The 27,990-nt window shown below is 35.4% G+C and overlaps 1 long non-coding RNA gene across 2 annotated transcripts in view; it reads left to right on the top strand.

Annotated features, from left to right (window-relative positions):
* Positions 1-26,736, top strand: part of LOC148224826 (uncharacterized) — a 74,989-nt gene extending 48,253 nt beyond the window's left edge. The window contains exons 6-8 of one of the 2 annotated variants that reach the window (XR_015801517.1): positions 7,958-8,157; positions 12,205-12,372; positions 23,155-26,736. This is a non-coding gene — a long non-coding RNA (uncharacterized LOC148224826). Of the gene's footprint in view, positions 1-7,957; positions 8,158-12,204; positions 12,373-16,676; positions 16,784-23,154 lie in introns of those variants that run through there. The other variant, XR_015801516.1, reaches the window with a different exon arrangement.
* The last annotated feature ends 1,254 nt before the right edge of the window (positions 26,737-27,990 follow it).

Genomic DNA, 27,990 nt, shown 5'->3' with positions numbered 1-27,990 from the left:
CACCTGCAATTCCACTCACCATGTTCAAGTCTGAGAAGGCAGGAAAATATAGAAAGATGATTTAGAGGCAGGTAGAAACAAAATAGATATATATATATATTTTATTAATCAAAATTAGAAAAAGTATTATAAATTAATTCCCATGAAAATTAAAATTGAGACCTGATAGTATTTCTCCCTTCAGGTCTTCAATTTCCTAGATTTTAGCTGAGACATTGCTACTTAAAGGAAAGCCTGGTTGAATGACAAGTTATCAGAATCTTAGAAGGCTTAAGTCATGTTTTTTTAAAAAAAAAAAATATATAAATTGAATTGTTTTTCATTTTCTCCATCACCTATATGTAATTCCCAAGTAAAGAAATGCTCTATGTACCAGTGGCCTAAACACACACATTTGGTGCTGTTTCAGGTTTTCTGTATCTCATACATTCATGTGGGGCTGACAAATCTGACACAGTGGGGTTCAGTGCCTTTCTTCTGGAGTGACAGATGATCTGGTGCATTATGAAAGCATGCCAAAAGTAATATTGTTTAACTCCAGTTAGGCAACCACACCTTTTTAAGATTGAGACAATGTGTGAAGTCTGGAGCAAAAACTTTCAGTGATTTCCATGAAACAGGATTTATACCCTGTGGATATGATAGCTGCAAAATATTAATCACAACATCTTGTAAGAGGTTCACAAGAATCTCATTGATATGGAACTTTTCCTTCTCCAAATATTAGCAATACAAGATATTTTGCTGACTTTTAAGGAAGTTGAAGAAGGACATACATGTCAGTCTTAAGAATATCTGTTACCCGTGTAAGATATATTAAGATCCTTGTGTACTCAAAAGACATGTGCTGTAAACTCTGCTTGCATGACAAAAGCAATCAAATTTACCTGCAGAAAAATAAAGTTGCATCTGCATTTGTTCAAGTTTGATTAGTTGTCTTAGGAAGTTTTCTATTTCAATAATTTTCATGGTGGTAAAACAGTAGCTAGTAAAATCACATCCTTAGTTAAGCAGAACTATCTTTTTGATCATTTAAACACTAATTAAAGTCACTACTTTAATTATTCATAAAACTTTCTTAAGAAATGGCACACTTAAGAATGACTGCCAATGAACATAATTGTTTTAGCGAATTGTTAAACTTTTTTTGCCTGACATCTTGGTGAAAGGAATTCATACTACCACACACAAATTTATTTTGCTATGATGTGATAGGAGTTTGAGCATCGTTTTGCTTATACGAAATGACATTTGATTCAGTCTGCCCTGGCATGGTCCAGTAACACTCTAGTTAAAAGTTAATATATTAAGACAATTTCAACTGGATTGCTTGATATTAGTAAGTGTTTTTTAGTACTAGAATTATCCTGATGAAAAAGATGGGAAATGTGGCATAATAAGAACAATGACTAAATAGATTATTTGCTTCCTTCAAAGGTAAAGACAGAGGCATGGAATAGCTGGCTGCCAGTCAACTACGGCTTTCTTTTAAGAAATTTCTCTGCTAATAAAATGTCAATCCGTTCTGAGAATTAATTTCAACATAGGCATTAGGAAGTCCTAAAAACCTTTTAAAGTTCCTTAGGAAACATCACTGAGGCAGCTACAGGAGGAGTATACTGCAGTGGTTAGGATGGCATCAAATAAAAGAGAAGGGTGAAAAGAGGAAACACACGAACTTTCAGTACAGAATTGTGATGCTGAGAACAAAATTAATCAAGACACCAAAGGACGAGGAGAGAAGAAATTCTTTAATCTTTAATTGCCTATACACCAATGATAGGAGCTTGGGTAATAAACAAGCATAATTGGAATTGCTTATTTATGAGCATAAACACAACCTCGTTGGTATAACAGAAACCTGAGGGGATGGTTCATATGACTGGAATTTTAAAATTAGCATTTATGCATCTTTTAGGAAATATCATTTAGGCAAAATAGTAAGGGGAAGGGCACTTTTTCTAATAAAAACCGAAAAGAGAGTTCAATCTTTTCTTGAGTTAGAAATAACTTTGGGAAGGGAAAACAAAAAAAAAGGAAGTATGATAACTAGTGTTTATATTAATAAACTTGAGAAAGAATAGCATCTCCAAATACCCACTCCTTGGCAGTTATGCAGAGAGAGGAAATGTGCAAACACCAGATCATCAAATCACACAGTAAAATGGATAGCTGGTACCTTAACTACTTATAAAATTCAGGAAAAATTAAAAATCTGAAGTTCTCTGTAGTCTAGGGTAGTTCATTCTTCATGGCATAAACTAGAAACCAGGACTACCATTGATAAAATATTTCTGCAATTTCTTGTTATTATGTAAGTCAATTGTCAAACGTCCTCTCAAAAAAGCCTCGAAGATAAACAAGAGGGGAGTCAGGGAAGTGCCACTGAGCTGAATAAATACAGTTAAAGGCCACTGCAAAGTGAAAAACTCCTGATATTAAGTTTATTTATCTTACCAAATGGAAGATTAAGAATTAATCTATGATGGTTTATTAAAAAAAAAAAGAAGACATTAAAAGATAGCTTATCCATACATAAGGACAGTTTATGTTCAAGTGTTCAACACCTGTTTTGGGTGAAATATGTTTTATCTACTGTGTTTAAATAGTTCCTGGAAGATCATAGCACAGATCCCTCTGCTACGAGCTAAGTAGTTGTGAATTTAGATTGTTAATGGAAGGAAGACTGTGACCCCAGAAGTGGAGCAGCTGGGAAACTACTGTGTTACATTTCATGCACTTTGTCACGGTGCCATGACAACACTGGTCATTGCTCTCTCTTTGATTTGTAAATTTTTTCTCTCTTTGTCAGAAGTGTTTCTCTTAGAAAAGCAGATCATACTGAATGCTATTGAGTATTGGCTGTATGATGAATGTAATCTCTGGATAATTTAACTAGGGTACAAAGCGATGGGTTGTGGATTTTGGTAAGGAAGATAGTAAAGTCCTCATGCAACTGCTTGAATATTAGGTTATTACAATTTCTATTAATCAGCATTATGTACATTATACAGATTTCACGCTTTTTGTATATGGGACAACTTTCTTGTCACCTGCTTTAAATTTTAGAGTGATGGAAGTGTAATGAGACAAAGTGCCAACGTGTTTGAAAATCAAATTGCTCTACCTTGTGTAAAGAGCCTGTAAACTGTTACTGCTCAAAGATTTTCATTAATTTAAACCAATTGTGTCCTTAAGCTGTAGTATTTAAATGCCAGAGACTCAATTCAGGGTGAGTAAGCACATCTGAGCTGTACATCTAATAACACAAAAGTTTTCTTCTAAGTTACATTATGGTTGGGAATAAATTTTCTGCTGTCTTTTCTTTAAAAAGAAAACTCTTGAGATATTTCTCATGACTTAAATATTTTTTCCTTCTCCTGTGATTACAAAAGGCTACTGGGTATATAAAACGACAATGATAGTGTAGTAGAAGGGATTATATCTCCTGAGAACTGCTCATATACATTAGAAGTAACATGAAATGTAATAAATGATAATTAGCAACTAGACATGAAGGTTCTGTCTGATTGAACTGATAACCTAGTTCAGACACAAGAAAATGTGACTCAATATCTGAATATATGAGGGAGGCAGAAAACCTTGTAAACCTGATAAAATTTAATTCTAAATTATTTTTAAATTTGGTACATAGCACGAATATATAAAATTTGGTCATACAGTCTTTTTAACAAGACTTTCATTCTAGATCTTAAATTTGATCAGTATAAAATCCCTTTATTTACCCAAACTATTTAATTGTGTCTAATTGAGGTTCCTTCCTGGGTGTGATGTCAGACTACAGATTACAGGAAAGCTGGTGCATCCCACAATGAGTGCATTATTCTGGATTCTAAGTGACCTGTGCTGCACAGACACAAAAGAAATTAAATAATTTAAGTGAGGATTGTTCCTGTTGCCCTTGTTATTTGGGAAATTCAGTGCACAAAAAACATTTTAGTTGCTTAAAATAAACTGCATGTTGCCTTTAACTCACATCTTTGTTTCATTTGTAAAAAATACTGGTTTTTACATAAAATTCATTAAAAGGCACAGAATGATGCCTACAAAAGTTTGAACACTCCTCCTGGAACAAATACAAACATAATGGAGCCTCTGTCACATAAAATGAATGTATATCATAAGGACAAAAAAATATAGTGACTCGTTCTCCTTAGAATATTGTCTCTAAGTATTAGTTGTGAGCTCAACATCTGTTCCATGGCAGGTTGTTAATGCAGTGTGTGTTCATTAAAGGTAAAGTGCCTCCTGTGTGTTACAGTCCTTAAATCTGTCTCTGAAATCCTTACTTGAGCACCCAGGATACATTTTACCAGGTTAGGTCCTCTGGGAGGTCCAAAGAATGACTACTAGCTGTTCTGTTCTCAATCAATTTTTCCATCATGGTAGCCATTTTTCGTTTATTTTAAGTCACATAGAAACATTCATTGTAGAGTTATTCAAGCAAAAGACAGTACAACAACCAGTTCTGATATAAGTAATTAAACATTATCCAGTACAGCCTCACAGATTTCTGTCATCTTTGCTTTAACAGGCCTTAGGCATATTCATAATGTAAAAGTATATTCTCTATTTTATTTCCTATTTTATTGCTCTATCTGCTACAGATGGAATTGCATTATCATGTGAAATTCGTTGTGTGCAAAACATGACTAATCTAGCCTTATCCTTCAACTTTTTAATTAATCTTTTCCAAAAGAATTTCACCTTCATCCATTCTATTGACTGAAGTCACTGGTAGCCTATTCTTTAGCTTGGTAAAGGAAGTGCTCAAAATTTTCTTTTCTTCTTCTTTTTGATCTTGGTGATTTTTATTATTTATTCCCTTGGCACTTGTCTGTGCTTATCAGCCCTTTCTTCAAGGTTTACTGGTTTGGGGCTCTAAGGTGTCCAGTACTACTGCCATGAAAATACCCCCTTACTCTAAAATCACTGTTTCTTAGTTTGAACTTCTGCTAAAACTGTGGAGTGTCAAAATCAAAAAAGCCAATCAAAATCTAGAGCAATGGGCATCCTTGAAATATAGAGGATTTACTTAGCAAGAAAAAAATATTTTGCATAAAACTGCTCAAAAGATGCACAGTTAGCTGTGACATTATTGGACTTTAACAAAGCATCAGAATTAAATTTCATTAAATCTTACTTAAACTCAGATTGGTATAAATTATTTGTTATAAGCTGAGGAAAAAGGAATTATAAACAAGAGATAGCAGGGATGAACAGTTCAAGGATTTTCATTCTTTCAGTCACTGTTATAAGTGCAGAAACAATGAGGGCATTGGTAAAACAGACAGGAAGTTTATAAGAAAGGAAGTTTATAAGAAAGGAAGCTTCTAAGTCCCCCCCTTTGTACGGGAACTTTAAAATGTCTGAAAAAAAATTTTTGACTAAGCAAAACCAAATGCTATGGATAAAAATAGTACCAAAGTTTTATCACGGGTGATAGTGGGGTTAAGATGTGACACCAAGGAGAGGAAATCTTTTTTACAGCCTTGTAAGGCATGTGGTTGTATTCAGAGCAGGTGCCCAGGCAGTGGCAGTGGGTGGGCACACCTGCAGGGTGGCCTCTGTGGGTAGTGGCCAGGGCTGCCCTGTACTGGACACCGCCAGTTCCAGATGTCCCCAAATGACCACAGGGCATGGTTGGCCATGCAGCCAAAGAGGTGGAGTCTCAAAAATGCACTCTGTGGAACAAGGCTGGATCAACTTACACAAAGAGTATTTCTTGATCTTTTTCACATCTATCTAGGATGATTCATAAGGATGGTCGTATTGGCTGCCTTTTGCTTTGTCATTGGCAGAGAGCAGTGGGAATGCAATTGGAACAGAATGTTCATGGTACTATCTGCTATACACAGCCTAAATCAAACATTCAGTTTTTATCTCTGGAGTGGAAAGAAAATGGAGTTTTCACCTTGTAATAAATGTATTTCCAACACTAAGGTCTCTTTCATGGAGATTGCTGAGGTGCAGTTGTTACTGTTACAGTGCTGTCAATATTCATTAATTGTACCAGTCTCATGTAGAGCATGAAATAATCAAAAGTGGAAATCATCTAAAAGCTGAATTATTTGGATTTTTTCTTGTATTGAACCTACCCAGCAAATCCTGCCTTGATGAATCCAAAATTTCTTTTTAAATCTCTTTGATTCTGGAAATTAAAAGTCACTTTTAAGTGACAAGTTTACAAAGATTGTTAAAAAGGATTTCTTCCTCCTGAAAATCAAAGTTTACATATGTGTAGGTATACAACTTTACTATAAAACTGCATCTTAATATGTTAATATGATTTATTAATTGTTTTTTTCACTGATGGCTGGGGTCGAAACAATAGAAATACTTGATATTTCAGGTTATAAAAAATTATATGTAGAAATAAGTCAAGACAACTGCTACAGATATATGTGAGCTTATGCTTTAGATCTGCTTGCGTCTGAGTTATGAAGAAACAGTCCATCCTTAGCGGTGTAAATGTGAAGACTATCTATGTCCTGGGTTGCTAATCTCCCCAAGTTCAAGGTGTTCAATAGGTTCCTCTGGAGGGCAAGACAAAATCTAAAATTTGCTTCAGTATTATTCCTCTTCTGAGGTTTATAGAATCCTCTTCTGAATTGCCTGTAGAGATGCTTCTGTCTCTCCATTAGCTGTAGAGACTTGGGAGATTAGTTCTTCTGTGCTAAACTTCATGTTTTGAAGCACTGCTCTTCTATGATTGGTTCAAGTCATCTCAACAGGAACTGCAAGACTTCTGTCCATTTCTGTGACTTTGGATACATCTATTTCTTGCAATGGAAAGAAGGCATTTATCTAGAAATTGGTATGTTTCAATTTATTCTAGGACAAAATTGTCCTAATATTTGAATACTGAAAAACAGAATATGAAAGATATAATATGCCGTAGTGGATGGTATTTCATTGCCCTTCTTGACACATAACAGAATAATGCTCAGATGAAAAATAAGTGAATAGAAATAAAGGAAATGAAATGCAGTTTTCCCCTATATGAAAGGTTCCAAATTAATGTATAAATTGATATTTCACAAGAAATGCCAAATATTTTATCAATTTTTGTGAATGCAGTGTTGAAAATAGATTTCCAAAAATTTTGCAACAGAAATCTCTCTTGAAACCAAGCTAAACACATTTGGCTTTTAATAAGAAAAAAGCTTATGCTGCTCAGCTGTAGTTGTCCAATTCTTCAAAAGACTCTGGTGGATTTCTAAGGTTTAATAATTATTTCTACATTGCTAAATACATGGTTGCCAGGGAATTGAATTTAGCTCTGGGACTAGATGTGAATATATTAAATCCATGCTATTAAGAGTAACTCTGTTGTGTTAGAAGCATCATCCACCCTACATAGCATCTGGCTGTCAGTCTCCTCTCTGTGTATGTGATTGTCTTTTACAATTTTTATTTAATAATATGATCATTAAATACGAAATTTAGGGTACATGTAGACTGCCAAGTTTCTACGGTGCCCTCCACTGGTCAGTTTGCTGAGACAAGACTTACATGGAAAAAGATTATGTAAGGATATCTATTAAAACCTGGAGATATACACAACAGAAGACAGGTGACATTGTGGTTGGTGTAAGGAAATTAAGCTGTCTGAAGTTTAGACATACCATGGCCTCAGCCCTACCCCTGTAACATTCATGAAACTATTATACCTTTGTTTCTGTAAAGCTAGGTTTTATTATGACACAAACAGACAGGTAAGAGGCAGCTAATAGCAAAAGTCAGATCTGCTAGAAATGAGAAATTAAAATGTAATTTGCAAACAAATCTCCTTCCTGACCCTTATCCTTGCAGGGTAGATTCTTTCCTTAAGATTTACTTTTAATCCAGTTTCTGGTATACAGCAAAGTGTACAGAATGTCTAATATTACTTTGTTTCTATCACCCCTAATTTTGGCTGCACGTCCACTCCCAGGTCATTCTGGTCCTTAATCCTATTGGTGGCTTGCAAGATGTCCTGCTGTCCCTCCACCTCCTCTGTGAAAGGGCACTATGTCCCTCTCAGACTGGTCCTGTTGATGCAGAATATGGAAGCCAAGAAAAGATAAACTGGCAGCTTCACTCAGCTGTTTTTGAAGAACAGGAAATAAAACAGAGGTTGAGCAGACAAAACAGGTATTCATACAAACTGTCACCCAAGGATACATAAATTTTTTTGTGTGCAAAAGCTTTGAAATATTATTTTAGGGTTGCTTCATGGGGTATAAAATGATGTTGTTTGTCACATAAAGCAATAAGTTTAGACAGACTGGGCTGAGTTGGAGCAGACAGGGTCATCCCCAGAACTGGGGAGACACTGAAGGGTGTGTGCATATGTCAGCCAATAGGCAGGTGTGTTAATAACTTAAGGACATAAAACTTGATGAAAGGAAAGGAGAAGAGCAGTGAGGAGTGTAAATTCACATCTGAAAGGAATATTAGAAGGATGATAAAGAATGGACTGAGCATAAAACTTTTCCCAGTTTTTTTCTGTGAATTCAAACTCTAGATATAATGATCGCACCAACTTTTGGTCACAAAATTGCATACAATTCTGAATTTTTTCCAGATGCTGTTAAAATCCCACCTGGCTGTAAGGATTGGAACTTTCAAGTTCAGTTTGTTGTTAAGAACAGGCTACTTTGATGATCTGATGAACAGAACTGTCAAGGAAATCTCCCTGACATTTAGTAAAATAATATGAAGAGTAATTAAGTCCAAAAGAAGTCTATAGCACAGAGTGCTTTAAGTACTATTTTTAATACTTAAAAACGGACATTATATTATCCTTTTTTTCTTTTTTGAGAGCTAAAGTAAGAACATTGCTTATAAAACCCAATAATTATGTTTAATTGTTGTTAGTAAAAAACTTGTAGAGTAAATTTTAAAAAGTATTTTTAGTTACTTTAGACCTGGACAACATATCATTGAGAACCTACACATGTGCATGGTTTCTTTATAGTACTATTAGATATAGTGAGCTCTGCACATTGTTTTATTACAGTATCATCAGAAATTGTGTGTTCTGCTCTTCCTGTAGTCCTGAAATTAATGTTAATTTTGTAGACTTGAGTTCAGTAATTCCAGACATACATAATAGGAAGAAAGAGTTAATTTCAAATTCCTCACACTGGAATCATTCCTCTGGAAAACTGATTCTGAAAAATCCCTTTCAACACAAAAACTGAATCACTCTTTAAAAAACACAGCAAAAAAAAAAATCTGAGAGGCAAAGTAAAGTCTTTTTCTTTGCTTAGATCGAATAATACTAGCTTGTGAATAACTATTATTTCATACAATTTTTTTGTCAGGATGTTAAAAAAAGAAAAGTGGTATCATTATAAGGAAAACCTGCGATAAATAATTGAATCTTACTGAGATATTCACTTTAATAACATTTGTTCTGACTGCCCCTGAAAAGCATAATGACTTCCAATGAGCTAAGCCCTTTAAAACTTTCTTCAAGACCTGGGGTATAATTCAAACAGAATAAGTCTATCATATTCTTTGATACTTAAAACTTATATAGGTACTTTTATCATAAGTTTGCTTGAAGTCAAAAATTAGCTCTAAGATGATTTAGAGAACAGCAGTGGATAATGCCTGTACTTTTCAGATTTGGTCAACACCCAAACATTCCCAGCACATTTAAAATAATAACAGATTGGTGGTAGACAACATATTTGATCATATTAGGAAGTAGGGGAGTTAGCATAAAAAATATGTTTTAAAATCTGAACTCATATAGTATATGATAATTTTAAAAGGGAGCACTCTTTTTATTAAAGGAAAACTATAATTTCACTTTTTTTGAAAGGGAGACATCCTCACAATCAGTACAGTATGAATACAGAACTCTCCACTTTCCCAGTTTTTATTGATTATAGACAAACCAAATAATAAAAATTTAAGTATCACCAGATATTATCACCTATTGGACTAATTTTATTAAGAAGGCATGCTCGAAAAAGAGCAACAATTTTGAAACAGGTTTTTCATCTTACCAGAAAGCCTAAGGAAATAATGCTAGAATCCAAATACATAGAACTATGCAAGCATAATCTGTTTCATTTATCTCTGAGATATAATGCCAGATCACTTGCCAAAATGTCAAAATTATTTAATTAACTACTATGATTATTTATCATTGAAAGAAGTGTATTTGAGGGAAGTCCTTTAGTGTTCATTGGTTTATAGTTATGTGTTGGATCAATTGTAGATAGTTACTCAATGAGTCTTGAAGAAAGTATATTTCAAATAGTAGTCACATGAACATTTGATATACTGATGGAACAATACTGATAAAACAAGTCTGATGTTTCAATAGCTGCTTTGCTGAATGTGTTTCTACACTGGTAAACAAGGCATATCAGCCTCATTTTCCCTGCTGTAGCATTCTGGTGTAATTAATTTTTTCTGTTAGTTCTCTTCAAGAAGATTATTACATTTCTCTGTCAACAGTTATTTTTTGAAAATATAAATAGACCTAAACCTTTCTGGATCATTTTATCAAATTTGATAGTTTAAATGAGAGACATTGTCCCTTTCAAATTCATATGTTTCCATTAGATTAAAAGGCCTCCCATTAGAACTTTTCATTTAAATTTATATGAGATTTCTGATGTGTAATTCCATGCTTCACAATATTCGATTTCTTCTGCAATATTATCCAAACACTGTTGCTTTTTCATTACATTTAGCGTTACATTTCCCCCCTTTGGTGCTCTTATGCTAGAGGAGATGATAATTAAAACTATACAACTTTAGTTGATTTTTTCACAGAAAAAGATATTTTTATGGGCAACAGAAAAATAATCACTAATAGCTTCACTAAATCCTTAAATGCAGTTCTAATGAGACAAATTCTGTACTGAATTAGATGTAGGTTAGCGTGACATGATTTCTTTTTCTTTAACCTATGAAAGTTTGAGTACCAAATACTACTATTGACCCTAATGGAAACAACAGCAGCAATTGGTTTTGTTTATTTGTTAGTTTGTTTTTTGTTTGGTTGTTTTTTCTTAGGTTGGTTTGTTTTGTTTTGATCAAAGACAAGAAAAAATTTGGACTTGAATACGAATCTGAATATATTAGGAAATGATTTGCTGGCTGCAGTGCTGTTCTGGTGAAACTGGTTATGGGAGAGACACATTAAGGGCTTGCTATGCAGGGAAACCCACCCTTGGGCAAGGAAATGTCACTCTTGAAATACTGTCTTTGTTACATGGAAATGAAACGCCTGCGTTGTACACTTAACTGGATATCCTTTTAAGTTTATCCTTGTGGTTGAAGTATTCTGCTTATTCTTTAAACACGAAGTGAGAGAGTTGGCCACAGCCTTCCTGCTGTGCTCTTGGGAGAGGCAATCCCTCTTCTGAAACAGATTGCTGACCTGCCAAGTATTAAAGTACATTTCACTGATAACACTGAAATATGGCCTTGTGCTTTGAGGGAAAAATTGTCAATCAGAAGGAACAAAATGGGAGCTATTTAGATTATCTGAATTTATTTTGGGAAATAAGTGTTTATGATAGTTAAGTACAGAGCTTTAGGTCCAGAATTTCAATGGGTTCTTTTGAAAAATATGCTGCATCCTCCCCATTCCTGCAACTCCCCAAGCATTTTCTACCTACAATGACAAGAGATAATCTTGAGCAGGCTGGTTGTTTTGAGAATGTGAAAATAGAGAGGGTGCCTTAACCCCCAAGAGTTGAACATGGTCAGACATCATATTCCAGAACACAGGGAGGCAGCAATTTCCCATTGGAAATCCCTCTGATATCAGATTGTCAGCTACGATCTTTCTAGAATTAAGTACTTACGGCCAGCTCTTTCTCCTGGGAGGCAGGCAAAGACTTCCCTGACATCTATGGGTAGTCAATACAGTAGTCACTGGGACAAGGCTGTGCCTTATCTTGCAGTCCCAGTGGCATAGCTTAGAACAGAAACATAAATCCAGGCTTCCTGCAGCATAGGTTAAAAAACCAAAATGCCAGAAGGGATGTCTGAGGGAACAAATAATTTCATTATTCTATCTCCAAAATAAATAATTGCATATACAAAAACACCACCCCAAACCACCAAACCCCATAACCCATAAATGAATCTGATTTCCCATACCCCATATGAGAGCTTGACCCACCAAGTGAAAAATCAATCCTTTTTTTTCTCTTTTTTTCCCAGCTGATTCATTGGATTCAATGCACTACTCCCCCAGGGAATTGATGAGAAGTCTTCCTAAGCATAGGAGACACCAAGGGCTCTGAACCACTTAGCAAGATCTGTGTCTGGTCAAATACGTATGACAATTTATAGATGCCTACATAGGTGTTCCTGTAGCATTTCCAACACGTGAGTATATCTGAGTGTGGAATCTGTTGTTCAGTAACTCTAGACACTTAGATTAGACACAATGAGTCATAATTAGACACTCAAATTTCTGTATGAATTTATATGGAAGGGTTAGGAGTTTCAAATATGTCTGGGTTGAAAAGAAACAGGTTTAGTTGGTATTCAATTCAACTCTGCTCTGAAATCGCTTTTGAAAACTTCATCTGATCAAATTGGCCAACTGTCTGGAAAGGGAAAGGTAGCCCCAGTTGCTCCCAAAGTGCTTGTGTACCTTACAAATGGGAAACACACTCATTTCATACTTGGGCTACTGCTTTTCAGCATGATTGGTTTAGACTTAAGGGATGCATATCCCTTCAGGATTCACTGAAGGTAGCTGTTATGCTCAAAGACACTGAGATGATGGTACTTGCTTGGTATCTTTCCCATATTCTGAGAGTGAAGGAAAAATGTATGTCTTGTCCGGATAATCTGGGAGTGTTTTTAGCATATGCAGCTCCTTGTTGGGATGTAAACGCTGGTACAAGTTGCAAGGTTTTATAGAGACATAAACTGTGTCTAAAAGCCAAAGCCAATATTAAAGTGGCAGGATGTAGTGAGGAGTGGTAGCTGCTCTGTGGGACAATCTCAGGCCCTGAAATAATGACATAGTTCTGATAAGGTCTGACACAGTTATTACTGTCCTATACAGTAAAATCACTGTCAGTACTGGCTGTCCAGCTGCCGGTAAGGCTGAAATTTTCTGCATTTCTCATCTTCTCCCTGTTCCAAGAAAAATATTTATAAAAATACTGCTTCCTCTTCAAACCTATAGAATGAAAATTCTTGTCTCAAAGGTCTTTTATTTGTCTCACTATTATGTTACTCCAGGATGCTTTTCAGAGCATTTCTTTCTTCCCTTTTAGAAATTTTTTTGTTGTGCTTGCAGAGCAGAAACAGCTGCCAGGGAGTGAACTATTTTTTTGTCACAATCATGAACAGCAGCAGCACACAACTGGCTCTCTCCTGTGCCTTTTTGGCCACTGCTGCGGGAGTGAAGGCAAGCAGGAACAGGACATGACATGAATTCTGTGTGCACTAACCAGGACCTGTATGCTGGCATGACATCTTAGGTGAATGCCTCTCCCCCATAAAGTTGCTTTCTAGCATGTACACAGTAGACAGTTCAGGTCTGCCTAGAAGTGTATCCACAAAGTGATCTGTTGCTTTGCCTTTTTTTTTGATTTCTACCCACCCCTCCCTCTTAAGGAGAACATGCCTATCAATCACTATCTGCTACTATCAAAACATATTTTCTATCTATATTTTACCTTATCAATTTACCTTCGTTATATCCATTACTTCCAATTAACTGAACATGACTTACACTTATCTGTTATAATTGTCCTTGTGGAATTGTGTCACTGGTGAATCTAGGGCATACTTCTTAATTTACATGAAATTTTTCAAGTTAAAAGCTATTTAAAAAAAAATCAATTTAATCTTTCCTGTACATTAAAATGCCTTAGATTCATTCTTTTTTACTCCAGGATTCCTGGTGTTTTTTTCCCTCATGTTTATTCTTTTTTATGGCAACATTTTATCTTCAGCTTTATTTTATGGTCTGCATAAAATTTCAACACACCAAAAAAACTTAGTTGCTTCCTTGTTTCTGTTTTGTTTTTTTGAACCTCACAGAACTAGCAGGGCATTCATGAAATGCCAATAAAATGCTAAAAAAACCCAAAGTGATTTCACCATTTGAAACTGTAAGAAGTCAGGTGACTTTATCTGGAGAATACAATATTTTTGAAACACGGAGCACTGCATACTTACTGAAATCCAGTGTCCAGAACAACTGTTGCAATATTTCAAGATCTGGATAGTATTACTTTTATAATAAGTAATAAATATTTTGACAAACATTGCAAAATCTATGTCACATGCAAGAAGTAGTTTTCTATTATCAGGTTCCCTGGAGCTTCCAGGTGCCAACAAAGACTAAAACAACAAAGGGTGTGGAGACAGATAAACACTTACCTTATTGAAATTGAAGAGAAATGGAAATTTTTTGTGGCAGAACTGTTCTGTGTATTGTCTAAACCACACTGGCAGAAATTCAGAGAAGGTGGTTTAAAATGTCATATGCTCTTGGGCAAGTGAATGAGGCAGTTTTGCTGAGATGACCAGATGTTTGGAAGCATGGTATGGTAGCAATTGAAGAACAGCAGCCACAGAAGCCAGAAAATACCCAGAAAATGTGATTTAAGAAGTAAATAAGGTTTCTGAAAAATACATAGAAGATTCTGGCATGACAACTTATTACCCTGCTTGTCAAATAACCAAAGTGTTACCAAAGGGATTGAGATAGATTTAGAAGTGGGATTCAAATAGAGTTAGGCATTTAAGCTCTGAAAGTCTAGTATCTTGTCCCCATAAGCAAGCAAAATGCTCTAACAAGATGCCTATTGATCTAAGCATTTCTAAAGAGCAGGTTCGTGCACAAGGGCAAACCTCTCGCACCATATACACTCCAGGAGACTTTAATTTGATTTTAACAGGTTGTCTATATCTAAACTGGTATCTACCTGCAATGAAACATTTGCAGAATTCGGGCTGGTCCAGAAATGTACAGGGAGTGACTTTTAGGCTGTCCAGGTGACTCAGGAGCAAGGCACTAGCAGGCTTCTAAGTTTCTTGACACTTCTAAAAATTCCTGCAATGCAATGCATTTTCTGGGACTCGAGTGTATTGATTTAGTTATTCCTTGTGAAGTGTTAAAGCCTGTTTTCCAGTTTGTCTTCACCCTGATTGCAACACACCCCTCTGTGGTCAAAGTAGAAAAGCAGTCTGTTAGTGCTGTGAGAAGCACTCACACGCTCATTGTGTGTGCTCATCTTTTGATCTCTTCCTTAAAACCCTGCACAACTCATGAGAATGTGTTTATAGCTGAATAGCCCTGAAATGTTATGTCGCTGATGCAGATTGACCTCCATAAATAGCATGTCCTCTATACCAAGATCCATTTTCTCCACTCTCTACTGCTCCTTTGAGATGATTTTTACTGTTGTTCCTAGCTCTGGGGATTTTTGTTGAGAGCCTGTTTGCAGAACACATACCACACATACCTTTCAAGGCTCTCTGACTCTTATTACCGATATTACTTTAAAAAATGATTTAGTGAAGGCTGCAGATGTGCTAAATGGTTTGGCAAAAAAGCATGGAATGCCTCTGGAGAGGGGCACCCACCTGCTGACTCATGAGTCAGTGCTTCTTTGGTTTTACAGTGCTGAATGTAAAATAAATAGCAGATGATGAGAAATTTTGTACACTACAATAAAACACAGAGAATGCACAGTTCGTGACAGAAAAGTAAATTACTGCTGCACATTTGGTACAAAATGTAACTCTACTGTTATGTTTCTCAAAATGCTTCAAGTGAAAATGCAAAAACCTCCTGTTGCAAAGCATTTTAATTTCAGATCACTCTTGCAGTCCTCCAGCCTATCTGTTTTCTCCCCCAGGAAGTAGCACCTTTTTTAAGTACTAAGTCACAAATGGCAAGTGCCTGACCTGAAGTATTTGGCTGCTATTAAGTTTCTTCAAAAACAAGAAAGAGGGAGAGAGATTAAATATCACCATCATAAGCTGCTGTTTAGAAGGAAAGTGGCTTTAGTGCATTTAGCACAGACACAGTTCAGTGCCACAAACTGCACTAATGTGATGAGGTAAAGAAGGAAAAATAAAGGAGCGTTGTTTCATCCTCCCCTGGATTGTGGTTGTGCCCAGTAGTAGGTTTCTTAATGTTTCCATCACATCCCCCTATTTTTAGAAGTTAATAGCTTGACTATAACAATTTGCTTCAGGCTGAAGCTTGGCGTACAAGGTCTCAGTCAGGCAGCACATTTAGTGAAATAGAAGATTACCCATTTTAAAGCCATATTTTTTTTCCTGTCATAAAATCTAAAAATATTCTCCTTTTCAGGAATTATATTTGGCGTTTGATTTATCTATAATGTAATCTGATATGTTTTCTCACTGCATTTAACCAATGAAAATCCCTATCAGGAAAAAAAAAAAAAAGAGTTTTTTTGCTTGTTTTTGTGTATCGACGTGAGCCTGGTGACCACTATATTCACACTTTTCAGACTTTAAAAAAATCTGTAGCTATTTGAAATTCAAAGAGATATAGAAGGAATAGATTATATGACATTTGTCTTCTGTGTGAATTTTCGCTTTGGGGAAAGCCAGGAGAAAATATATAGGACTAGCTGAACTCTGAGTTTAATCTAATACTATAGTTCTTATTTTTTTATGTGTTTCAGAGAACTTGATTGCTTAGGTACTTCAGCAACACCAACCTGAAAAGATACTTGCTAGAAAGACAAGGTGATTTGTCTGAACAAAACATGAAACTTACAGTACATTTCCTGTAAGTCTCTTGTAAACTATTTTTTCTGTATTTGGAATTATGCTAACTATAGTAGAATAGATGGATGAAAGAGATTTAGAGAAGAGGCAAACACTCAGTCTTTTAGATGAATTAAGATTCTTGCAGACGTGATGCAGTGGTAGTTTCAAAAGCAGCATACTCACGTTTTAATGATCTCAGCACCTCAAAGCAGCTCCACCAGGTTACTGACATGCAAGCATGTCACAAGCCAAGTATGCTGGACAGGAGCTCTAGATGTTTCTGACAGCCCTCTAGAAAGTTATAATTATTGGTCCTTTATTCGGTGTGGACTGGGGAGTGTCTATGTATTTCTTACACATTATGACCTTTAGAATAAGTACAATATTTTTGGCAATAATTTCAAAAAACAACTATCTTCAGTTTCATCAGGCAATGGAAAATCTGTGTTTGAACAGCAGATGTCTTCTGTGAAATAGGAAAGGAGAGAAAAAAGCCTCAGGCAGTCTTTGGAATCGGAATGTTTATCGAACAGCTTTTAACACACTGACCAGTAAGTTTGGTTGGGTTCTTGTTTTTCATCCTTCTGTCACCTACAGCATATTTAGTGTAGAATTAGCCTTGATAGAAAGGCTGAAATTTATTTTAATTCACTATTCTCAAATTTTGTGAATGTCTGTGTTAAGTAAAGTAGATTTGCTAAGGAATGATAGATGTCAGATTTCCTTCCTTCCTTCCTTCCTTCCTTCCTTCCTTCCTTCCTTCCTTCCTTCCTTCCTTCCTTCCTTCCTTCCTTCCTTCCTTCCTTCCTTCCTTCCTTCCTTCCTTCCTTCCTTCCTTCCTTCCTTCCTTCCTTCCTTCCTTCCTTCCTTCCTTCCTTCCTTCCTTCCTTCCTTCCTTCCTTCCTTCCTTCCTTCCTTCCTTCCTTCCTTCCTTCCTTCCTTCCTTCCTTCCTTCCTTCCTTCCTTCCTTCCTTCCTTCCTTCCTTCCTTCCTTCCTTCCTTCCTTCCTTCCTTCCTTCCTTCCTTCCTTCCTTCCTTCCTCCCTTCCTTCCTCCCTTCCCCCCTCCCTTCCTCCCTGCCTGCCTTCCTGCCTTCCCTTGCTTTCCTTTTACGTCTCTAAACATCAACATTTATCCTTTGAACTTGTACGTTATTACATATCATACCCAGTTTAAAGTAACCTTCACTTTAAATTCCAAGGGTTTTGTTGGGTAAGTCAGTATTTCGACAGCATTATTACAGTTTTCTTTGTGCGAGTATTGTCAGGCAGACACTTAGCACAGGTAAGTATATTGCAGTTCTACTTGGGGCTTAGTGGTGAATGTCACCTATTAGGCCTTTGCAAAATCCTCACAACTGCTCAGAAATTCTACTGTATGGAAAAATTGTCTATTGTTAAGCAGAGCTTTAATTAAAGCCACACTTTGTTTTCAATCCAATTTAAGAACAAATACAAAAAAAGGAAGATGTAAATTTTACAATGCCTGGCAATGTATCCAATTCTGAGCTGAACAAAGAAGCTTATATGCTGAAAATCTTGTAGGAATAAAGCAAGTAAGATAAATAAAAAGCTTCCAGTGCTTAATTCCAATCGTCTCCACAACAACTGGAGCTGCTGATAAGACACCTACTCAGAGTAATGATGCATAATGTAAAGAAGCAATAACCCAGACTGCATAAGTATGAAGGAATGCCATTCTTTTAAAGAAAAGTGTGGCAAATGTGAAACTCTTAATGTTCTGAGCCATTTTCAAAGATATTTTTGTGAAGACAGCAAATTGCAAAGGTTTATTTTTTTTTTCCAAGTATGATAGAGAGAATAAGAAATGTAACTAATATGAGGGTATCACACGTTTGTCCATGTACCATCATGTAAATATTTATGTTCTGTCAGCTCATTATTAGTGGAGGTTCTAATAGGAATATAAATATTATAAAGTGTGTTTACAACAGATAAATCATAGGGGTGCTGAAGTAATTTGCAACATTAAAGCTCATTTTGGAAAATTACAGAGCCCCAGAAGATTGTATTTATGTATTACAAAGGAAGGGGATGTTCAGAGGAAAACTGTTCTGGGCTGCTGACATTCTGAGGAGGCTATTCCTGCCTGGAACTGACTTAGGAACATATGCAAATACTAATGAAGGATTTTGTGAATAGAAGAAGGGTAAGAATCAGCATAGTTTCAATTGCAAGGCTAACCTTATTCATTTAAATTTCATGCAGATGAATTACTCTATTGAAGTAATGTAAGAAAAGATTAGTTAAGATTAAGCTGGCAATAAAGATACTAATGTTTTATTACACACAGAGTTCTATTTTGCATTTTATGTGGGGGTAAATTAGATCACAATGCTGTTTATCCTTGTTTTATGAAGGCTATTTTAATATCCTTATTAAAGCTTATTCTTGCTCTGCCATCCCTCCCCTCCTCATCCCCATACAAATTTTACCTAGGCAGACTAAAAGCAAAGTGCATCTTCTTCTTATGCCTTAAACACAGTTAAGAACAAAAGAAAGCAACCAATTTTCTCCTCCATCCCAAAAAAGGCTAAGCAGAAGAGACTTTGGAAGGTCATATTATAATGAGATTAAAATGTAGCTCTCTGAGTTTAGCAGCAAATAAATGTAGTCCAGCTCTTTTCCATGAATGTTTTATTAATGAGATTAATTTAAAGTGAAACATATATTATTCCATTCTGTGACAGGGTAGTCAATGTCTATCTGATGATTGTAGATGATTGCTCAAGTAAAACGCTATGAGAAGGAACAAAATTATTTTCTGAACAACAACAAAAGAGCTTAAAATAAGAGTGAAATCTATCTATCATCTATCTATCTATCTATCTATCTATCTATCTATCTATCTATCTCATGCTTTTTTCTTTCTGGTAGTAAAAGCTTTCAAAGCCTTTGTTGCTTGTAGGTTTGTATTTTTCTTTTCTAGGCTGGTTATTGGGCCTTGATTACCATTAGAGGAAATGTTATACCTAGACAACTGGATATCATACCTTTTGGTCCTTTTCTCCCCTACCCAAAATGTGGTCAAAATGGTGTGTTTTGATTTGGTTTGTTTTGGGGTTTTTTTAGTTTTATTTTTCGTAATAGATAAATATATAAAGCATACTAAATACAATAGGCAGCTAATTTGTTCTTTCAAGGGATCAGGATAACAGCTTTCTGAAGCAGGAGTTACATAACTTACAGATTTCTCCATGCAGAGCCCTCCTTTAGACAGAGACCACACATTCATAGAAGTATTTCTCCCAATATGTTAGAAAAAGACAAGATAGCTGCCTTCACATAGTTAAAACTCATTGTCCTGCCCAGTCTGGCTCTCTCAACTCCTTGCTACAAACCACCCAGTCTTGATGCAGCTGAGAACTTCACCTGCTAAGGATTGCATCTGTGCCTTACTCAGTGTGTTAAAGAACAGAGCTGCCATGCAAAACCAAACTGTGAGTTACTGCTGGGAAGCCCACAGTCCACTAGGCTGCATCCAGTGATCTCACTTGCTCTCTTCCCAAATACAGTCTCATTTTCTTCATGTGTTCCTTTTTGACTCGTCAATGCCAATGTTCACTTTTTCTCTCATTGCAGTATGATGTGCTAAATATCCTTCTATAGGATAGGCCTGGAGAGAGAACTTCAGATAGTGAGAAACTGAATAGGAGTTGACTTGTTAACTAGATTCAAGAATATTATAAGTACTTTCTATTTCTAGTACTCTATCGCCTGTGTAATTCAAAGAATTAATTTAGATAGCATTTAACCAGATGGAAGTTGAAATTTATTTCTGAGAATAGAGTGGGTTTAATAGATTTTTCCATTGTTATTTTTGTATAACCTTTTTATCAGTCTCTTTCATTTCAGCTGTCATCTCCTTTCCTGTGTTCTGTCTTTGCCTTCAGGTTTTCAGTGGACTTTGCCATTGTACCCGTTTCAAAATTTAACCCTTTAACCCTTACCATTATTTAGCCAATGCGATATTTCTATACTAACCTTTTGCCTACTAATACTTATATACAGATATTTTTATATGTTCAACTAATGAACACTTATTAAAATATAATCATAGTGAATGCACTGAAAATCTGTTACAAAAAATGGAGAAAGTGAGAAGGAAATTCAGCTTCTTCCCTTATACCACTTTCATTGTACTGAGAGCTGTTAGACACCTAATCTTCTCAAGCAGTGGTTCTATGCTTATAAAAGGATTATATTATTAGTAGTTTAATTATTAATTATGCACTCTTTTTACAAATGTTCCAAAGTTTTTGTCACTTGATTTTTTTAAAAGATAATGTTTTAATTTTTTAATTATCATGACTTGTTTTTGTTTTCCCCACACTTTCATGAAAAGTTTATTCAAGAAGGACACAAGGAGATAGATGTCTGTAGGAGAAGCAAATAGATCTCCTGCCAGTGCAGTGACTCAAGCCATTGGGAGAATAGCACGAACTACCTGTACAGAGTCCATGGTTTGATTACTGTCACTACCAGTCAGATCATTAATCACAATAGTGGTAGTGACAGCAAAGTTCTTGACCTCATCATGAAAGGCAGGGAGGACATCTACTGGAGCAATTCATCCTCCAGGCACAAGAAAACTGTAGGGAGGATGCCTTTGATTATATAGTATGCATTTTATCCATTAATTCTGTCTATAATCTTGGCAAAAATGTGATAGCTACAGGAAGGCAAGATCTTGTGTTTCATCTGCTCTTGGAGAAACAACTTTTGTTTCTGATGACGTGAAATACATGTTCCTTTTCTCAAAATTCTACATCCCTGAGGATGTAGTAGCTTGGCACTGGAAACTGGAAATGTGAGTTTCTGCAACTGTCTATAACAACAGTGAATGTGACTCTCTTTTGTTGTATGGAGGTTGCATGGAAAATTGCTATGGGCCCCCTTCTGAACACCAAAGCATGTATATCTTACAGAATAGTTATTCTCTAGTGGATGAGGAGTATTTACAATCTCTTGCTCCTAAAGGATTTAAACCTGAAAACCCAGAGAGACTTATTCTAAAAACTGAAGATTACAAGGCAGAAAATATCCAGCTGCTGATGGCACAGGCAGCACTGCAACCCACCTTACTGTCCATGAAACACATGGCACTTTTTCTCGGTCTTCACTATCTGTGCCATTTTGCTGACAACATCTCCTATTTGTTGTGCTTTTTCATTTGTTCATGGAAACTTCCCTCATTTTCCCAGTTATTTGAATACAATCAGTCTTCAGAGAAATGATCTTGATCAACTTTGACAATTAAAGCCAATTTAACACTCATTTCCTATAAGATTATTTGCAAAAAGCTATTAATTTTGACAACAGAGGATATAAAAATGTGTTTTAAATATTTTTTCAACATAATGAAAGTGAAGTTGCAAGGAATTTCTGTTCTGAGACTGGGAAAATGGTTATGGAGGATAATATCTTCAATAAAAAGCTTCAAAGACTTAATCAAATATAGTAACGTAGTACTTGCAAGACCTATGAAAAATTGCAAAGTGTCTATGCAAATAAATACTCAAAGAGGAGGGTAATTAACATGGATGTGTCAATGAGGTCTTTTTATGGCTTCATTTTTCTCTCTTCTTCACCTGTCACACAAACTAGGCAATGCAATATCATTAGATGATTAACTAGAAACACACACCTTCCAAGACCATAGAAAACCCTTCATTGAACTGTTTTTTGCAGTTATCTAATTTATATACTGAACTGAGGGCTAATGGGTACTTAAATGGTTTTAAAAGCAGTTTTCAAAATTAAATTTTATCAGAAATAGCCATAATAAAACTCTAATAATGAACGTCCCTTTGCACAAAGAAGTGTGCCTCATTTGGATGGCAATATGTGAAGTGAAAAGCAACTGATTCATACACACATAACTGTGGAGCAAGTATTGGTTGTGACTTCCAGTCATAGCAGAGACCTTGAGAATATTAGCCAAAGGCAATGTTTATAATAGCATTCCTATTTTTTATTTACACAATTGGTGCTAAATTATGACTGGAAGTAATGAATCAAGTGCTCATCGATGTATACCAACTAAATTATTTGGTATTTCAAATAAAGTATTTCAAGCACAGCATTTCAAATGTCGACTCTAGGCGGTGCCATGAAAACAGGCATGAAGCTGTGAGACCTAATTTTCATTGTGTTTACTTAAAACATCAACATTGCACTTCATAGCTTACAATTCAAGTTTCCATGTTTCCTGTCTTTGTAGGAAGAAGTGCCAAAATATTATTTTACTTCTTGTTTAATAATTTATACTTATATCAGCAGTTGTTGAAATTTCTCAGGAAACAGTCGCTTCATGTTAGATTTTTTTGGACTTTTGCTTAAAACCTAAATCCTATCCTTTTGTTTTACAGCTGCTGAGACCCAGACATCTTAAAGGCTGGCTTACCTTGATCAACAGGATTCTCACATCTCCAGCTCTGCACAATTCAGTTTGGATCTTCATATTGCAGGAAATTAGAATTTGCTGTTTTAATTGGACCTTACTTGTCTTTGACCTGTAACTGGATATTCAACTAGCACTTTATTTATCACTTTTCTTTCTGATTTGTCTCTTTCACTTTTTTTTTTTTAATCATCTATTTTCACACAAGCAGTTCGCAACATTGACGTATGATCATGTAAAATTGTTTGGCAAATGCCAGTACTCATACAAGTAGGCCACAGTTAAATCTCAGCTAGTGCCAAGTGTTAGCACTGTGCAAACTTCCCATATAATTCACTAAAACATCTTAGTCTTAACCTCTGTCTCATCCACTTAAGTGATGTGGGCTTTACATTACAGACAGTTTGTAAAGTGTACAGAAGTGACAAGCAATTATTTATTTTGCTCTTTCTCTTAATATACAGAGAAGGCAACGTGCCAGCCTGTGACATCAAGCCCAATGAAAAAATGTCAACGACAAAAATAATAGTAATAATTTTAGAAAGAAACATACACCCTATTTATCAACCTGGAGGAGCTATAGATGAATTCCTATTTTAGGGTCAGTAGTTGACTATAGTCACCTATAGTTTGGGAGTTTTCTCAGCAGTTTGAATTAATATATTGGGAAAATTTTAAAGAAATTTTAAAAACCTGTCTACAATCCCTCATAAATTTTATGTACAAAAGTAAAAAGAATAAAAAATACTACAGTGAATATAAATCCCTGAGAATTTCACAAACTTCGCATCTGTTCCAATAAAATTTACTGGTGAATTAACTGGTGAATTAATTTCATGCACTAATTCAAAATTAATGAAAATGTAAATATTTGACAGGCTGGAAACACTACATCAGCTTTCTTGTCTCTAGTTTCCATATGTTTTCAGGTGCATGTAGAGATATGAGAGATTATTGAGAAGGCATATTGCTGTTGAGTGTTAAAAAGCGAAATAAAAACCAAACCACTACATGTAAATGGAGAAAAAATAGTAAATTGAATTATGACACTTACCTTCTGGGGCAGAAATCTTGCTATTATGCATTCAACAATTTTGTGATGATAATGTGGAGTTTGTGCTCCATGCTAAGTGGACTAACTGAACAATCATGTTCCATAATGTATTGCTTTGTTTTGTGTGTAAAATCCTCCAATGCAACCTACTTTAGACATGGAACTTTCCTAGCAATTATCCTCCAACAATTTAGGAATAGGTAAATAGATTGACATTTTGTTTAATTATCCCTATTAAAATGCAAGCTTGTGATATATTATTGTAGTAAAGTCTAGCAATAAATGAAACGTGCTAGTGTTCCCACAAAGAAAAACCTTTCTTTTTGGGTGACAATTTATATCATAAACATAAAAAGCCTACGTCATTTGGGCCTGTAATAATAATAATAATAATAATAATAATAATAATAATAATAATAATAATAATGACAATATGAATTATATGATTATCATCTTAGTAACAATTTTACTTGCTCATACCTGGAAAGGATATGAATTAGAATAGTCTAAAGTATTATTTGCATCCTTGTTTCCACTGAGCACTTAGAATACAAGGTTAAAGCTCTGTCATTTTTTCAAATTAAGCCACTCCTAGCTGCCAGAAGCAGAATGGTCTACATTTTTCTACGGTTCCCACTGGGCTTCTATCTGATCTGAAGGTTATTACTATGGATTGTGTTTTGCAACATGATCATAGTGGCCTTTTCCAAACACCATAAAAACTTCAAGAGACTAATCAGCTCCTGCATTCATTTTACCATCTCAGTCCAGGATTTTGCTTGGTTTTGCATGTGTTCTGTAATAGGTAAAGTACTGCAAGAAGAAATCTGGAAGCAGCAGAATTTATGAAAGTTTTTAAGGGCTCTCAGGAAATGAGTCTTGCAAAACTGACATTGTTCCTGAGGACTTTCCTCCAAAAATTATTTTTTACAAAGGGCTGTGTTTAAAATTATGAATTTCTAGTGGATATAACTTTTTTACTTTGGCCTGAAGTGCCTTGTTCTGGAAAATGCACCTGGACATTCTTTTCAAATAGTGCTATACAAAGAGTGATTGCTTCTCTCTTTTATCCAACAGCCCCACAGGTATCCAAGACACTCTTCTAAATGCAGGTCAATCAAGTTCTGGCCCTTCCCTGGCTAAGAGAGTCTGAAGATATCTCTTTTGCTTACTTTTATCTCTGAGTTCTTGAGGGTGTTTTTTGGCAACTGCTTTTAAAGTTGTTCCACAATGCATAGCAGAACTAAGGATTCACAGTGCTAGAGTAAACGACGGGGAGCAATATATGGCATTACAGGTGGGATTAGTGTGCTTAGACAGGTGAAACTAGTTTCTCCTTCAAATAATAGCTCATCATGTGGTTGTCTTTTGGAGATTTTTGATCTTCAGGTTCCATAATAAATTATATACTTCCAAAAGCTTTAGGCTTTGTGTAATATCTATTGCTCTAGATTAAAAGAACAAAAAAGACAGGATTTAAGATATGAACCTTAAGCATGCAAACATAAAAAATGACTGGCTTTATAAAGAGGGTATCTGATGGATGTTTTTACTTTTATATCTCAGAAAATACATGTATTTAGCAAAAAAAAAAAAATTACTTTGCCTGCATTTCAATGCATAACTTTTCTTGCCAATCATCAGTGTTGGCTGGATTGGGGTTATAACTTTCAGACTGAAAATCTTGATATCCTGTACTTTTAGTAACCCAGAGAAATCTTCATTCTCTACACACTTTCTTTAACTCTGCATTGATTTTAAAAGTAAATCAGATATGACCTCTTCCCTCACACCTGGGCACACAGAATCTTATGGTCTATTTCCTTCTACCTGTCAGGCAGATTATGCAACTTTTGTATTCTTTTCCAGCAGCTTCTATTCTCTTCCTTCTTTCTCTATTCCATCCCATCACATCCTGTCCTATCTCATCCAATAAGCTTTTTTTCCAGAGAAACATAAAGGCATCTTTCACTTTTAGTAAATTTTCAGTATGTGTTCCATGTTCACTAACTAGTATTTTCTACAGCCTCTAATTTGTAAGTATGCATACTGGGAGCCTTTTCAGCAAGGGTGAATATACCCAGGCATCTAATGATATAGTCTAAACCAGAAAATTCCAAAACTCTCATTTTCCTCAATCTTAATCCTAGTACAGGCAGTTGTAAATCCTACTTTCCTTACAGCAGATGAGTGATGCTTTAAGGATTGATAACTCTTTATGAGTAAATAAGCAAATTTCTTTTAAAAAACCCTCTGTTTGTTTTGTCCTGCTAAGTAGCATTCAAATTTTAAAATTTAATAATTTAAAAGAATGTCCTGTAACAGATACAGGAGATAGACATACATATTTTAAAATAAATGCTTAAGTTTTGATATACCCAGCATGAAAACTGCAGTAAAATAAAGAGTTTTCCTTACAGCATACTCTTTTTGCTTGGGTATAATTTTTTGTATCCTTTATTTTGAGGGATCAGCAAAATTAAAGTATTGCTAAAACAAATCAGCATACTTCTCCATCTCTATTTCTATACCTTTTCAAGTTTAAAGATGAAGCCTAGGGAGGCTGGTAGTGTCACTATGCTATCTACTTTGCAAAATCTGTATGATGATATATGACATGCAAGAAAGTAGGCAGTCAAAGATACAGAAAAAGATTGGGAAATTACTTTCTATATTGAACTATGCTAAGCAGTGAACACTGATTTTCTGTTATATCCTGCAGCTATCTTGTCATAATAATTTTTTTTGCAAGTTCTTTCCTTTTGTTTCTAGATTTTCGAAGACTTAGCAGCCTGCCTGAAAGAAATAAACGGAAAGTCTGAAAATTTTCAGTGGAGTATGAATACCGATTAATTTTCTGGTGTATTTTTAGTCATGTTCCATTAAATATGTAAAATGATGAGTCGCTAGTATTGGTGAGAGTGGGAAGTGGAATATAATTAATAGATGAAAGAATGCCCCTTCAAAATGTAGCTGCTATAAGTACACTTCACTGATCATGAAATTTCTAATTCCAGCCCTCATATCTATATTTTAGATTGACTATGCCCCAGGGCCTCAGAAGTGAGCTCCATTTACTGAAAAGTCATGGGAAGTCATGTTTATTGTCTCAGCAGGTAGCTACACTTTAGACTTAATACTAAAAAACAAGAGAAAACAGAGGCCAGTTTATGTTATTTGGTGCACGCTGAAGCTTCCTGACTGATGTGCATGGCAGAAAAGAAAAAAGAATAAAAGAGCGAAAAGAAAAAATAACACATGCATCAGGTTCTATCGAGCTTTAAATACCTCTGTTTTAAATGTGTGAACCTAAGTTCTTCAGTGTTCGCAAATACATTTGCAAGTGAGAACAGTGTAAGCAATTTCTTCTGTGGAAGGAAATGCGACCAATTTAACACACAAGAAACTCTGAGCTTTTGTGTAGGCTGTAACCATTTCAGCAATATCCTTCGGACTCCTATCGGTTCTCTAACCATACAAGTGGAAGGATTTCTGTGCTAAAATTGACTACAGTAATGGAATATTTTGTCTGAAAAAATATTAAGACAGGATACTTATCTCTCTGAGGTTGCAAGCAAAACATTATGCCAACATATTTAATATATGTAGGCAGCAGCGAGGCAGCCCCAGACAGTCTGCTCTCTTTTTGTCACATAGTGTTCTTGGTGCCTAATAACATTGTGAGGAAGGGGCTGCTCTGTATCTGTGTAGCCATGTTCATTGCCATATGGTGGTTCCCAAATTACTCTG

Source organism: Sturnus vulgaris, chromosome 2, assembly GCF_052056855.1.
Source record: "Sturnus vulgaris isolate bStuVul1 chromosome 2, bStuVul1.hap1, whole genome shotgun sequence".
Taxonomy (NCBI): Eukaryota; Metazoa; Chordata; class Aves; order Passeriformes; family Sturnidae; genus Sturnus; species Sturnus vulgaris.
Note: the sequence above shows the minus strand (reverse complement) of the source record. Positions and strands in the feature narration are given on the sequence as shown.